The following is a 14,452-nucleotide window of genomic DNA, read 5'->3' as shown; positions in this document are numbered from 1 at the left end:
CCTCTACAGTCTGGAAGCAGAGAGACATAAATACTTATTTTCCCATTTTTAGTCTAGGACCCCAGTATATGAAATGGTACCACCAATCTCTCACAGATATGCCCAAGACTTTCCTTTCCATGATCCTAAATGATGCCACATTGACAGTCTAACTCACTACCTACCCACCCGTATGGTATAGTTTACCATACCATACCATACCAGTATAACTACCACACACCCACCCATATGGTATAGTTTGTATTCTTGAGCCCCTCATCCATATCCACTTCCTGTAGCCAGGAGGAAACCGTTTCTCCATAGTAAACAATAGCCCTCAGTTGCCTGCCAAACAAGGAACTTCAATGTCTCATCTGTAATGAAGTGGTGAGAACCATCTCCTACTCTCACAGCTGACTGCTTCCAAAAGAACAGAATGTCAGGACAAAATGAGGCTGCGTCTTCACCCTCCACTACCTTCTCCTTGGTCATCAGGAAAGAACAAGCCAATGCAGAGGAAGGGGCAGACGTCATAGGTCCCCCTAACACTTGGGGTAAAGCAGAGAGAGCAGACAGCGCTGTGGACTTAAAGCCTTGCCAGGGTTTCACAGTGAGCTTTCCCCCAAATATTGTTTGCACCAAAAAAGTACTTACCAAAATGTATATGTATCTTTATATTATGTTTATATCATATTTCATTGCCAATAATCCACACTATTAAGATGAATACATAGATACTATCTAACAGTCATAAAATAAGATGCTGCACAAATATACCTAAATTTGCTACAGAAAATTAAGAGTGAAGATGCTAAGTCCCTATGTCATCTCTAAAACAATCTTATTTAATTAAAATTCAATTTAAAAAGAGACAAAGCTATTATAGGAGTAAAGTCAATGGTTATATCTTGTGATGACCAATCATGCATAGGTTAAGATTGGATTGAAATACACCTAGAAATTTTGTTAAACACACTTCTGGGAATCTTTGAGGATGCTGCACAATTCGATATTTTTTCTTGTTGTTCTTCATTTTAATTTTATGCATTTTACATCCTGACTGCAGTTTCCCCTCCTTCCTCTCCTCCCTACGCTGCCCCCAAATCCATTCCTCCTCCACTTCTCTTCAGAAAAAGCAGACCTCCATGGATATCAACCAGCCATGGCATATCAAAGTTGCAGTAAGACTAGGTACCTCCTCTCGTATTAAAGCTAGACATGACCATCCAGTAGGGAGACAGAGTTGCAAAGGCAGGCAACAGAGTCAGAGTCAGCTCCTACTTCCACTCTAGGAGTCCCACATGAGGACCAAGCTACACAACTGTAACGTACATGCAGAGGGCCTAGGTCAGTCCCATGCAAGTTCCCTGGTTGGTGGCTAGTCAGTGAAAGCCCCTTTGGGCCCTGGTTAGTTGATTGTGTAGGTTTGCTTGTGGTGTCCCTCTGGCTCCTGCAATCCTTCCTCCCCCTCTTCCGTTGGATTCCCCAAGCTCTACCTAATGTTTGGCTGTGGCACTCTGCATCTGTTTCCATCAGCTGCTGGGTGAAGCCTCTCTGATGTCAATTGGGCAAGACACCAATTTGTCCTGACTGGTTTGGTCCTGCACCTAAGCAGCTTCTCTCTCTCTGTCTCTCTCTCTTACACAAATCACTTATTTATTTATTTAATGTACCTGAGGGTATGTCTATGCACCACACTCCTGCAGTGCCCCGGGAGGTCAGATCTTGGATCCCTTGGAACTGGAGCTACACGGAGTTGTGAGCATTGATGTCATGGCTAGGGACTGAACTTGGGTCATTTGAAAGAACAGCCAGTGCTCTTAACCACTGAAGATTCCCTATGGCCCCTGATAATGTTGTAACGGTGAAACCATCCATGTAAGCAATACTTAGCTCAAGATATAAACATTTCTTTCTCCTACTTTAGAAGCCTCCTCCTGTCTTGACCCTTACAGTCTGTCTTTGTGAGAGGTATGTTATTAGGTTTGTGGTTCAGTCAACTTAACGGAGAAGTCCAATTCTGAAAGTGGACTGTTCCATTCTGTAATGTGGGGACTTACACGGAGCGTAAGCCTGGGAGAAGAGGGAGCGCACCTTCTCGAGCTGGGCCATTCTTGTTCCTGGACATCAGGATCCAGATTCTGCATTTGAACTTGGACTTGAAAGATGAAGTCCCTAAGTGGTTCCCAGGCCTTTCACTTTTCCCTGGATCTCTACCACCAATCTCTTGTTTTGAGGCTTTCTGCTCCTTAGACTGGCAGCTACTATTCTCAGATTTGTAGACTATTAGTCATTGTAAACCTCTTACCTACAAGTCAGTGTAATCACACTCTATAACTGTGTATTACATATTTATTAATAATATATAATATCGGTTCTATGGGTTCTTTTTCTTTGGAGAACCCTAATATACTTGTTTAAAAATGTGACAATAATTTTATTCTCAATATTAGTACTATGAGTCATTGAATGTTGACCAAGATAGCATTTTTTACACTAATTAGAATTTATTTAATTTTCAAGTCTTGCACACATATTTACAAATATTTCCTATTACTTTCAATGTCTGGATGCAAAATCAGAATTACAGTGTCACAAAAAGTATCTGTTTAAAGTTGCATATCATATCAGTACAGACTTCTTTTTTTTTTCTCTTTTGGTATTGGATATTTTATTTATTTACATTTCAGATGTCATCCTCTTTCCCCATTTCCCCTCCCTAGAACCCCTTATCCCACCCCCTCCTCCTTTTTGCTTTTATACCATTTGAATTACATGCAAATATTCAGGTCAGTTCTAGGTTGAGGGACTAGCAATACAATAGAAGAATGCTGCTCTGCTAAGCTTTGATGCTGCAGCTACTGCAGATAAAATTACCCATGGAGCCGGGCGGTGGTGGTGCACGCCTTTAATCCCAGCACTTGGGAGGCAGAGGCAGGCGGATTTCTGAGTTCGAGGCCAGCCTGGTCTACAGAGTGAGTTCCAGGACAGCCAGGACTACACAGAGAAACCCTGTCTCGAAAAACCAAAAAAAAAAAAAAAAATTACCCATGGCCTGAGGTCAGTATTTCCATTTTGGTCAAGCTTCAACAATGGCATATATAGCTTGATCATGCTAGCCCTTTTTGTCCTGGGAATACTTTTATTCCTGCCCATCATGTTAAAGCTTGTCTTTAACAACATCAACATGTTGGAAGCCAAAATACATGGCTTAAACCTGAAAATAGACCACAAGATAGCATTTATATTATACAGGATTTTGGACCTTTATGGTTTTTGATGAGACCATTATAATTACTTTGCTGTTTGTTTACAGGTCTTCACTAGTTTTTGGCTTTGTTGTTGTTTTTTCGGATGGTTGATTGCTGTTTTAAATAGTCTCACCATAAGGCCCTCAACCAGGCTGGCCTCAAGCACCTGGTACTCCTGCCTCAGCCTCCTGAGTACTGGACTCATTGGTTGTTTGATTTTTTTTTATTCATTTACAAATATTTCAGTTTTAAAAAACTTAAAATTAATATTGAAAATACAATTTTTATACAATGTATTCTTATTATAGTTTCCCTTTCCTCTGCTTCTCCCAGTCCTTCCTCTCCTCCCCTCCCATCTGTATCTGCTACCTTTCTGTCTTTCATTAGAAATGAACAGGTGCTGGGCTTTAATCCCAGCACTTGGGAGGCAGAGGCAGGCAAATTTCTGATTTCGAGGCCAGCCTGGTCTACAGAATGAGTTCCAGGACAGCCAGGGCTACACAGAGAAACCCTGTCTTGAAAAACCAAAAAGAAGAAGAAGAAGAAGAAGAAGAAGAAGAAGAAGAAGAAGAAGAAGAAGAAGAAGAAGAGGAGGAGGAGGAGGAGGAGGAGGAGGAGGAGGAGGAGGAGGAGGAGGAGGAGGAGGAGGAGGAGGAGGAGGAGGAGGAGGAAGAGGAAGAAGAGGAAGAAGAGGAAGAAGAGGAAGAAGAGGAAGAAGAGGAGGAGGAGGAGGAGGAGGAGGAGGAGGAAGAGGAGGAGGGAGAGGATGAGAAAGAGGAGGAGGAAGAGGAAGAGGAGGAGGAGAATGAGGAAGAGGAGGAGGGAGAGGAGGAGGGAGAGGAAGAAGGAGAGGAGGAAGGAGAGGAAGAAGAGGAGGAGGAAGAAGAGGAGGAGGAGGAAAGAAATGAACAGGCATCTAAGGTATAAAAATAATGTAGCCACAGAGACTCATTCATTCATACACTCAGGAATCTCATTAAAAGATGCAAAGCTAGAAGCCATAATATATATATGCAAAGTACCTGTGTGTTTAAAAAAAATAAAAATACAAATACAAATACAAATAAAAAAGTTAAAACAACAAAAAAACCCTGACAGGACACATGAGACAAGGAACTCCAAAGATGCTGTTGAGTTTCTGTTGGCCATCAACTGCTGGGCATGTGGCCTATCTACCCTTAAGAGTAACTGAGACTCCCTTGGAAACATTAAACTTTCATTTGTAAGTGGTTATCAATTAGAGATTGCATCTGTGTTAGGAATGGGACATATGTCCACTTCTTTCAGTTCTCAAACCCTATCTGCTTTAGGTCCTTGCAGGCCCTGTGCGTGCTGCCTCAGTCTCTGTGAATTCATATGTGCATTGGTCTTGCTGTATTTGGAAGGCCTGGTTTCCTTGGTGTCCTCTACTCCCTCTGGTTCCTACACCCTTCAGCCTCTTCTTCTGTAGGGTTCCCTGAGCCCCGATGGGATGAATTTTTATTGCTATGTTTTTTTAGTTCAGTGATTCTCAATCTTCCTAATGCTGCTGCCCTTTAATACAGTTTCTTGTGTTGTGGTGACGCCCAAGCATACAATTATTTTTGTTGCTACTTCATAACCATAATTTTGCTACTGTTGTAAATTGTAATGTAAATATCTGTGTTTTCTGATGGTCTTGATGGTTAAAAAAATAAAAAATCACTGGTATCTTACACAAAGGAGATGGAATAAGGTGCAGAATAATGTCTTAAGGCAATGATGTGTTCCTAAAACAAGCCTGAAAAACAGGAAACTTACAAATGAGCTGCAATACAGTAAAAGTAACAGAAAGAGAAGATTGGCAAAGATTGCAATGGAAAAGTCTTAAATATGAATGGAGAACCGAGAAATGTTCTTCACTGAAGAAAACTGTGATGACGTGTTGGGGGTGGTTTGCAAACACAAGAACAGCACTTTGTACATTGTGTGTGTGATGGGGGAGGAGGTCCCTATAAGCATCATTGCTAACAGTAAAACAATCCAGGTAAGGTGAGAAGGAGACTTGGGTTCAGCTCTATTTTAGTTAGCCTGCACAGAGCCAAAACTTCCAGAGTCTAACGACGCAGTGTTTGTTTGTTTGTTTTAGACACTTAAACAGTAAAAGTTTGGAAAAATGTTTCCTCTTGACAACTATCATTATAAAGCCTTAGGTATGGCTACATAGAAACTTTCTTGCAAAATACATCTCTTTACGAAAGCACCTGTAACTCTTTATACAAGAAGTAGTTTCTATTGACTGTGAGAAACAATACTCAGTAGTCTGGAACTAGGGAGGAAGGATTTATAAAAAGCATAATGGCAAACTCTTTTGCTAAGTACACAGGACGTCTTTCATGAGGATGAGTTCAATGGACTGAGAGACAATACTCAGGATTCTAGGGGATTGGCTGAGGGATGACTTTACAGAATAGTAAAGATTATCAGATATTAACACACTTATTCACAGATTTTTGGGTGGGAAACAGGTAAAAAAAAAAGCCTGCATGTTTAATGCTTCTGATTTCTAGTGGTATGTGTAAGCTGTACCTTCTACAGTACAAGAACTGAAGTAGCCCAAGGATGCATAGACACATGGGCAAAACCTAAATACAGAGCAGAGATGGAAGAGACAGAAACAAAGTAAAGACAATAGAAGGATTCTGAGTCTGTGTATGAGAGACTACTTTGAACTGAATTAACTCTCCACCTTAAACATTCATAAGACAGGGTCAAGGCTATGACCTTGAGATCAAATGTCTTGAGATATTAGACAAGAAGCCACATAGAACAGGGATGCTGGAAGAAAGGGAGGCTCACGAGGCAAGCTCTATAATTGTTGCAGCAGTATGTTAAAAAAAAAAAAAAATCATGGGCTGAGAGGTGGCTCAGTGGTTAAGAGCACTGACTGCTCTGCCAGAGGTCCTGAGTTCAATTCCCAGCAACCACATGGTGGCTCACAACCATTTGTAATGGGATCTGATGCCCTCTTCTGGTAGATTATATTAAATGCGGTTTATTGTGAAGCTGTTCACTGACCCTAAGGATAGAGGCCAGAGAAGTTGCAATGGGAATAGAGAGAGGAGAGGGGTAAGAGAGAAAGAAAGTGCACTCAGAGAGAAAAAGAGATGGGGGAGGGGAATGAGGGGGATGAGGGGGGAGGGAGGAAGGGAGGGAACCAAAATGTCTGGATTATATAAAGAAAAGCCTCTGGGGGGAAAGGCAGAAAAGTTCAGGGCTGGGGGCATGTTAGGACTGAAGGATGCTGGGAGAACCTGGAGGCCAGGTCTGCGCTGATATGTAAAATATGCATTTTAACCCCTTGTCCTGGGCTCTGAAACTAAACACTAAGGAATCTATAAAAATGGTTTAAGTCAGGAATTCATCCAGGTTTAAGGATATGAGTATTAAGTAGCTGTGTCAGCAATAAAGCATTGAAATGAATTTTAAAATATATTTTAATACTATTAAAGAGCAGGGATAAACTTATCTATCGAAAGATGTGCTCTATATTGGTGCTGTCTAGAAGAATTAAGAAATATCTCTAAGACAGCAAGTTTGTGGCTTGAAGTCCACTGCTCCTAGATTGTTTTAAACAAAGCAAACCCAAGGGGGAAAACTGCATTGTCCTGTAAATTTCACAGTGAGTGCATTAGTGCACTGGAAAATAAAACCAAAGGAACTGAATAAGCAAGGCAATCTCTAGGGCCACAGAGATGAGGGTATGTGGCTTTGTTAGCTGTCAACTAGGCAAAGCTTGATTACTTCCCAGGATTGCTTTGCTCTGTGTTTTCAAGGACTCAAAAGGGCAGAAGTGACAAGATGTGCATACCAGGAGTCAGGACCATTTGTCACTCATCCATGCTACATGGCATGGGTGCACTTCCTCATGTCTTCTTGTCCAGCCTCTCTGGCTCCTGGGTTAAATGTATGTTTCAATTCATTAAAAAGGATGCTAGGATACTCTACATCAAACTTAGAGACAATTAGAAAATCACACAGCTGTGGCTGGAGAGATGGCTCAGGGGTTAAGAGCACTGGCTGCTCTTCCAGAGGTCTTGAGTTCAATTCCGGGCAACCACATCTGATGCCCTCTTTTGGCCTATAGGTGTCCACGTAGATACAACACTGGTATACATAAAATAACAGCCAAGGTTACATTGAAAGACCTGTCTTGAGAAACAAAAACAAAAACAAAATGAATGAATGAATGAATGAGAGAGAGAGAGAGAGAGAGAGGGAGAGAGAGAGAAAGAAAGAAAGAAAGAAAGAAAGAAAGAAAGAAAGAAAGAAAGAAAGAAAGGAAAGGAAAGATTACAAGAGGGGCAAGCACCTATGCATGGTGACCTCCTCTCAGAGACGTAGGCTTATGTTATCACTTGCCACCATTACCTGCTGTGGCCAGATGCTGGAAACATATAAAAGGACTGCTTGACACCCCAGCCCCAGTTCTCTCTCTCTGTTGCCCTCATGACTCTGCTCTCCTCTGTCTGTCTCCCTGTCTGCATATACTCACTTATGGGGGAAAAACCTTGGCATGGGCCTGCCAAGTACCCCTTCACAGCTGTTCTCTGATTGAACCTGATACAAGGAGCTTATGTTGCAGGATTTCAAGTAAAAGACAATGCAAACGGCTCTTTGAGCAAAGCTGATGGGTCAGTGAAATGAAAGGCAGCCCAGACTTGTGATCTTAACTTAAAGCCAGTTGATTTTTGCTGAAAAGATCACTAAAGGAAACTATAATTTTTTAAAACATGTTAGAAGTGGGGCTGGAGAGGTGGCTCAGGGGTTAAGAGCGCTTGTTGTTTTTGCAGAGACCCAAGGTTTGGTTCTCAGCATCCACACAGTGCCTCACCACCATCTTTAACTCCAGTTCCAGGGGATCTGATACCTTCTTCTAAACTCTAGGCATCAGACATGCAGTCAGTACAAAAAGAGTCATTCACTCATCGGTAAAAACAAATAACTCCAACATTTTTAAGAATTAGCACTGATAGGAGAACTAGGTACACATTCAATTGAAATGAAGCTCCTGTCTGAGCATAAAGTAAAACTTTCCACCCTGTAAGAGAAAGCACAGAAGGTGACTGTGGAGCTGAGGTGGGAGAAGGTCTGAAAAGGTTGAGACATGAAAACATTGTTTGCCAAAAAGGTAAGTTTGAGGCTGGGAATGCCGGAGGCAGAGCGTATGCCCTGTTCATGAGGCTGTGGGCTTATTCATCAGCATTGAAAAGAGAAAAGCCAATCAACCAGCTAAACAAGCAAAACCCCCAAAGTCCTTTAATTTAAAATTTTGTTTTCAAAGACACCACTTCCTACTTAATACAGAAAAAAGCAAGTCACAGACTGAGAGACAGTTGTTCAGTATATAGCATCTGGTACATAATTCATATATAAAAAAATTTTGTAAAAAGTATGGGACAACAGCACAATTAAAAACTGGTCATACCACATAAAATACAATTATAATGTTTATAATTATAATCATTATAGTTTTTAAAGATTTCATAAGCCACAGTGCGATTCTGGTAGTGTTGACGTTAATGGGATCTAGAACAGCTAGGATTCTCATTCATACTTTTTTTTTAAAAGGACTATTGAATAACACAGCTTGGAAAATAATTTGACTGTTTTTTTTTTTTTTTATAAGATTAAACATATGACCAAGCAATTCTATTTCCAGATGTTTATCTAAAAGAAGTGGAAAATATGTGGAATAATAGTCACATGTGTGTATCACTTTATTTAGAATAACCTCCAAATAGAAATGAGTGAAAATATTCATTAACAGATAAATAGAAAATCAATGTATTTATGTGTTTATGAGTTTATGAAAGGCCGCATTAATAAGAAATAAATGGACGAATTATTGTTATATACAGCACCATGGATGTATCTCAAGAATGTGTTGAATAAAGTAAGAAGCTTAGGGCTGGCAAGATGGTTCAGTGGGTATGAAGGTGTTTCCTGACAACCTTGATGAGCTGAGTTCAGTTCCAGAGACCCACATGTGAAGGAAAAAACCAACGTGGCCAGTCCCTCTCTCACCTCTGTATGTAAACAGTAGCATGCACATGTGTACACACCCACTAGTGCTGTGAAGAGACACCATGACTGAGGCAATGTTTAAAAGAAAATGTTTACTCGAGCTTGTTCTTCTCGTGCGTTAGAATCCATGACCATCATGGTGGGAAGCATGGCACCACCCCCATCAAGGCTATACCTCCAAATCCTTTCCAGTAAGTTCCTTCCACTAACTGGGGACCAAGTTTTCAAATAATATGAGCCAAAAGGGCTCATTATCATTCAAACCACCACAGCGATAAATATTTTTTAAATGAAATACGATGCTAAAGACATGGCATGACAGACTTTTGTTTTATTTTTTGGTTGGGGTGGTAGAGTGCAGCTCCAGGCAATCTAGTGCCCTCTTCTGGTCTTCTCTAGAACTACATGAACATGGTGCACTTAACAGATATGCTTGCAAAACATTCATGCCCATGAAATAAAATTACATAGAATTTTTAGTTCTTTTAGATCAGAAAAAACTAAATGACTTAATGACCTCAAGATTTGGAAAAAAAATTAACAAACCAAACCAAATTCAGTAGACAGGAAGAAATAATAAAAGTTTGAGCATAAATTAATAATATAGAAACAAAGCAGTTTAAAAAAAATACTAAAAGGATGTATGATCAAAAGACTCTTAGTCTAATTAACCAAAAGAAAAACAGAGGGGAGTCAAATGAAGGGAACCAGAGATGAACAGGAAATTATAAACACACACACACACACACAAACACACACACACACACATCACACCATATCATATCACAATATTATAAGGGGATATGTGAAAGACCTATATTCCTTTCAGGAAAGTCTAAACTAAATTGTTGAATTTCTAGATAGGTTAGAACCACCAAAGCTAAACCAAGATGAGATCAACAACTTGAACAGATCCATAACAAATAAGGAATTAAAGCAACAATTCAAAGTCTTCCAAGTACAAAGTCTCAGGTCCAGATGGAATTATGGTAGAGTTCTTTCAAAGAAGATTTTCAAAGAAGATCTACAGCAAATTATGAGAGGGGAGGAGGGAAGAGAGGGAAGAAGGGAGGGAGGGAGGGGGAGAGAGAGAGAGGACAGACAGACAAAAAGGGAGGGAGGGAGAAAGGAAGAAAGAAGAAGGAAGGAAGGAAGGAAGGAAGGAAGAAAGGAAGGAAGGAAGGAAGGAAGGAAGGAAGGAAGGAAGGAAGGAAGGAAGAAAAGGAAATTTTCAGATTCCTTTTAAGAAATTGTTTCATTTTCAAACTATATTTTGGAGCTTACTATTGAGAAAGCTAGGCTGAGTCCATGACAGGCTTCAAACTGGCAGTTTAAGAGACTAGACCTAAGAACTGAGCAAGTCCAGGCAAGCCCAGGCAAGTTAGTTTCTAGAAAAAAAAATTCAGGTTGCAGGCAGCTAGTCAGAAATTGCCCTGGCATCAGAAGACGCCCAGCCACCTGACCTGAGGCGAGGACAATGGGTCAGCAGCAGTTTCCAGACTTCCCCAGCCATACTTTTTAGCCCCTTCAGCCCCATCAATGGTTTAATAATGTCCTAGAGATAGAGCCAAGGTTAAGAAGAGGTCACCTACCCCTCCCTGAAATTTCTCTAATGTGCTTTAAACCTGGCCTTTGAGCTCACTTCAGGATCTCTCTGTCTTGGTAATGGGAGCCCTCAGCATGCTGGACTTCTGCAGAATACTCTGTGTTTACATACTACTTGAGTCCAGGGTGTCATTCTTCAGTGAATCATGGACCCTTACACTATGATACATTGAAAATTCCCCATCTGTCCCAGCTGTCAGCATTTATGTGTGTTTTGCATTGTAAACAAGCTTTTCTAGTTTTAAAGATGTGTATTATATTGACAATAAATAGGGCTTATAAGAACAATTTATATTTTAATTTAGCCACATTTCCTATTAATCTGATTAGTGACTAGTTTTAATATATACATAGCCAAATTAGCTTAAGAGATTGTTTCTGGTAGTTTTTACACAGGGGGGGGGGAGAGGGGAAAGGGAAGAGGAGAGGAGGAGGAGGAGGAGAGAGAAAGAGGGGATAGAAGGAGGAAGAGAAGCAGAAGAAGAGAGCAGGAGAGAAAGAGAGAGAGAGAGAGTAAGGAAGAGAGTGAGGAGACCAAAATGTCTTGATTATATAGGGAATGGCCTGGGGGGGTGGGGGGTGGGGGGCAGACCAGTCCTTAAGCTGGAAAGTTCAGGGTTGGTGGCAGGGTCTGCCAGGTAGGGACTGAGGGATGATGGGAGAACCTGATGGAGGTCAGGTCTGCTTTGATATGTAAAAAAAATGCACTCAGACCCTTATTCTGGGGTCTAAAATCAGCTACCAGTGTTACTCTCCTACTGCAATCCTGTATGCTTTTTTCAAGCATGATAGAATTTTGACCTCAAACATTTCACTGAGTTTCTTGCTTCAAACAATGTAAGACAACATATGAACTTTGAAGATACCCCCTTTCTAACTATCTTAGGGTCCACGGTTCTTTGTTTTTTTCTCCAAGTAGTGTTTCAAATACCTTTTAACTTCATTCCCAGAATCCCTTCAAGTGCACTGCTTTGTATACAATACCCAGACCTCATCTGTCATAGGTTCTATGTCAAACAGAGTTGAGTTAAATAGTCGAAGCTCACCAGACAGGTTATCCCAGAGAGCACCATGCAGAATTCAAATTCTGAGCAAAATAATGTCACATCTCTCTTTCATACAAATGGAAGCATCCAGTATGAATAATGTTGCCCTGCTCTCTTCTCCCAACCCATCAGCCCTAGCCAGGTAAGGCCCATCAGAGTCCCAGTTGACTCTGACTTCTTGAGCAGTTGCTATATGCATGGATCTTACTGTAGGCTTATTGTGGCTCCTTGAGTACATCTGTGCTGGTGAGTTGTAGTTCTGAGTCTCCTGTGTCACACAGAAATCCAAAGTTCCTGGCAGCTAGTTTATTGAGTCACATAAAAGAGAGCAAAACACTTCAAAATTAAAACAAACAAACAAACAAAAAATCCAGACAAATGTTATTGTTATAAAAGGGTTCTATTTCAGCCCTAGTTCTTGGGTATATGAACATTTCCAAATAAACATTACTTCCTCTGAGAAAAATGTTTAGTAAGCAAAACTCAACTAAGGCTATCAATTTCAGAGCATACAAGAAATGTAAGGAGAGGACAAAGTGAAGGCAGTGGGAACTAGGGGACCCAAAAAGGCTTCAGATTCTCTATGGTGTCAACACACTGCTGTTAGGGTCCATGATTCACCAAAGATTGATACCCTGGGCTCAGATGGTATGTAAATGCAAAGAGTGTTTTATTCTGAAGAAGTCTAGCACGATGGGATCTCCCATTCCAAGATGGACACAAGCAAGTGAGCTCACAGGCCCGATTTAAAGCACAGTAGGGGAATTCCGGGGGAGGTGACCTTTATCTTGCTCATCTCTCGGGACATTCCAGAATTAATGGAGGCAGGGTAGGGGCTGGAAACTGCTGCTGACCCATTGCCCTTCCTTCAGGCCAGGTGGTGGGACAGCTTCTGATGGCAGGGCAGTTTCTGACTAGCTGCCTGAAACCTGGATTTTTTTTTAGTAACTGACTTGCCTGGGCTTTCCTGGGTTTGCCAAGTTCTTAGACCTAGTTTCCTGAACTACCAATGTGAAGCCTGTCATGGAGTCAGCCTAACCTTCTCACTGCTACCACTCAACCAGAGTCTATTGGCTGGAACTGTAACCTTGTTCAAAATGGTCTGTCTGTCTCTTTCATCACAGCCTCTCAGGTGTACGTGCATTCCTTGGCTTCTCCACTTTCTCCCTACCTTAACCAGCCGTCTTCTTAGCTTTCTTCTCAGTCCTGGACTACTTTATTTGCCTTCTCAGCCTACTTGGCCTTCTGTTCAACTTTCTCAGTCTTCTTTCTCCTTGGCCTTTTTCTGGCTCTCTGTCCTCAGTGCCTCCTTTACATGCAGGAAGTGTTTCTGTGGCCTTTGCTTGCATCTGGCTTGGAGGTCTCCATGCAGAGCTTGTCCTATTCTGTATGTGCTTCTGCATCAGCAGCATGATATCAGCGTGCCTTTTACTGATGCTCTGCAGCAGAAATATCTCAATGCTCTTCTCTAGCTCCATTACCACCATCTTCTCCAGTTCTACCAGCCCAACCATGTTCAAAGGCCACATCTACTGTTACATTAGAATCATGCAGTCTTACGATCAGAGAAGTTGAGACTAAACCATGTGCTTCTTGATAATAAGAATACATCTGATTCATCCTAAGATGATCATGTAGAACTTAAGAATTACATGGCCTAGCATCAGAGCGATGACTTGGCATATGAAAGAGCCTCCTTTATCAGGTCTGAGGACTTGAGTTTGATCCCTGGGTGGTAGGGATCATGGAAGGAGAAGAGAGCCAATTCTAGAAAGGGACACACAAACACTGTAATAAAAAAGTTACATGGCCTAGATTAAGCAAAGGATACATCAGATCCAGTCTCTCAACCCCAAGGCTACTTTTATGTGACTTTGGGTTAAAGAAAAAGACATGTTTAAACAAGAAATAACCTACTGGACCCTTTCAGAAAAGACTCAGGGATTTGATGTAATTAAATCTGCCCTTGGGTCCTACTTTACCAAATACTGCCTGGATAAGGGCTATTTCTATTTTTGCCTGGATATTTAGTATACCTAACTACCTCAGTATATGAGGTGGGGGTTGGTAACAGTGGGAATATTTTTATTCTGCATTGAAATATGTATAGAAATAAGTTTGCCTCTGTAAGAGAGGGAGGTGGCCACTCAGCTGCTGGAAGGTGACAATTATCTCTACATTTTCCCCAAGACAACTCTTAGGCAACATGGAGCAGATGGGGGACTGCTTCAGCAGCCTTGGATCAGGACTGTAATTTACAGAAGCCAGCTTAGGAGGGTCCCTGTTTCTCTCAACTGCACCCCCATTTTGAGCACACTGGAGCCCTTGGCTTGGTGAACACACCTACTGCTCAGTCGAACTTTGGGCTGTTTCAGCATGTTCCAAAGTAAAGCAATCAAGTTAGTACATACCAGCACGGCTCGAAATGGAAGATAATGAACATTAATCTTTCTAATGAATTCATTAGTCAGCCATATAGTACTGAAAGTGGTTTGTACTCTTGGATCGTAAATCACATTTTGGTTA

This window comes from Arvicanthis niloticus, chromosome 3 (genome assembly GCF_011762505.2).
Source record: "Arvicanthis niloticus isolate mArvNil1 chromosome 3, mArvNil1.pat.X, whole genome shotgun sequence".
NCBI classification, from domain to species: domain Eukaryota; kingdom Metazoa; phylum Chordata; class Mammalia; order Rodentia; family Muridae; genus Arvicanthis; species Arvicanthis niloticus.
Note: the sequence above shows the minus strand (reverse complement) of the source record.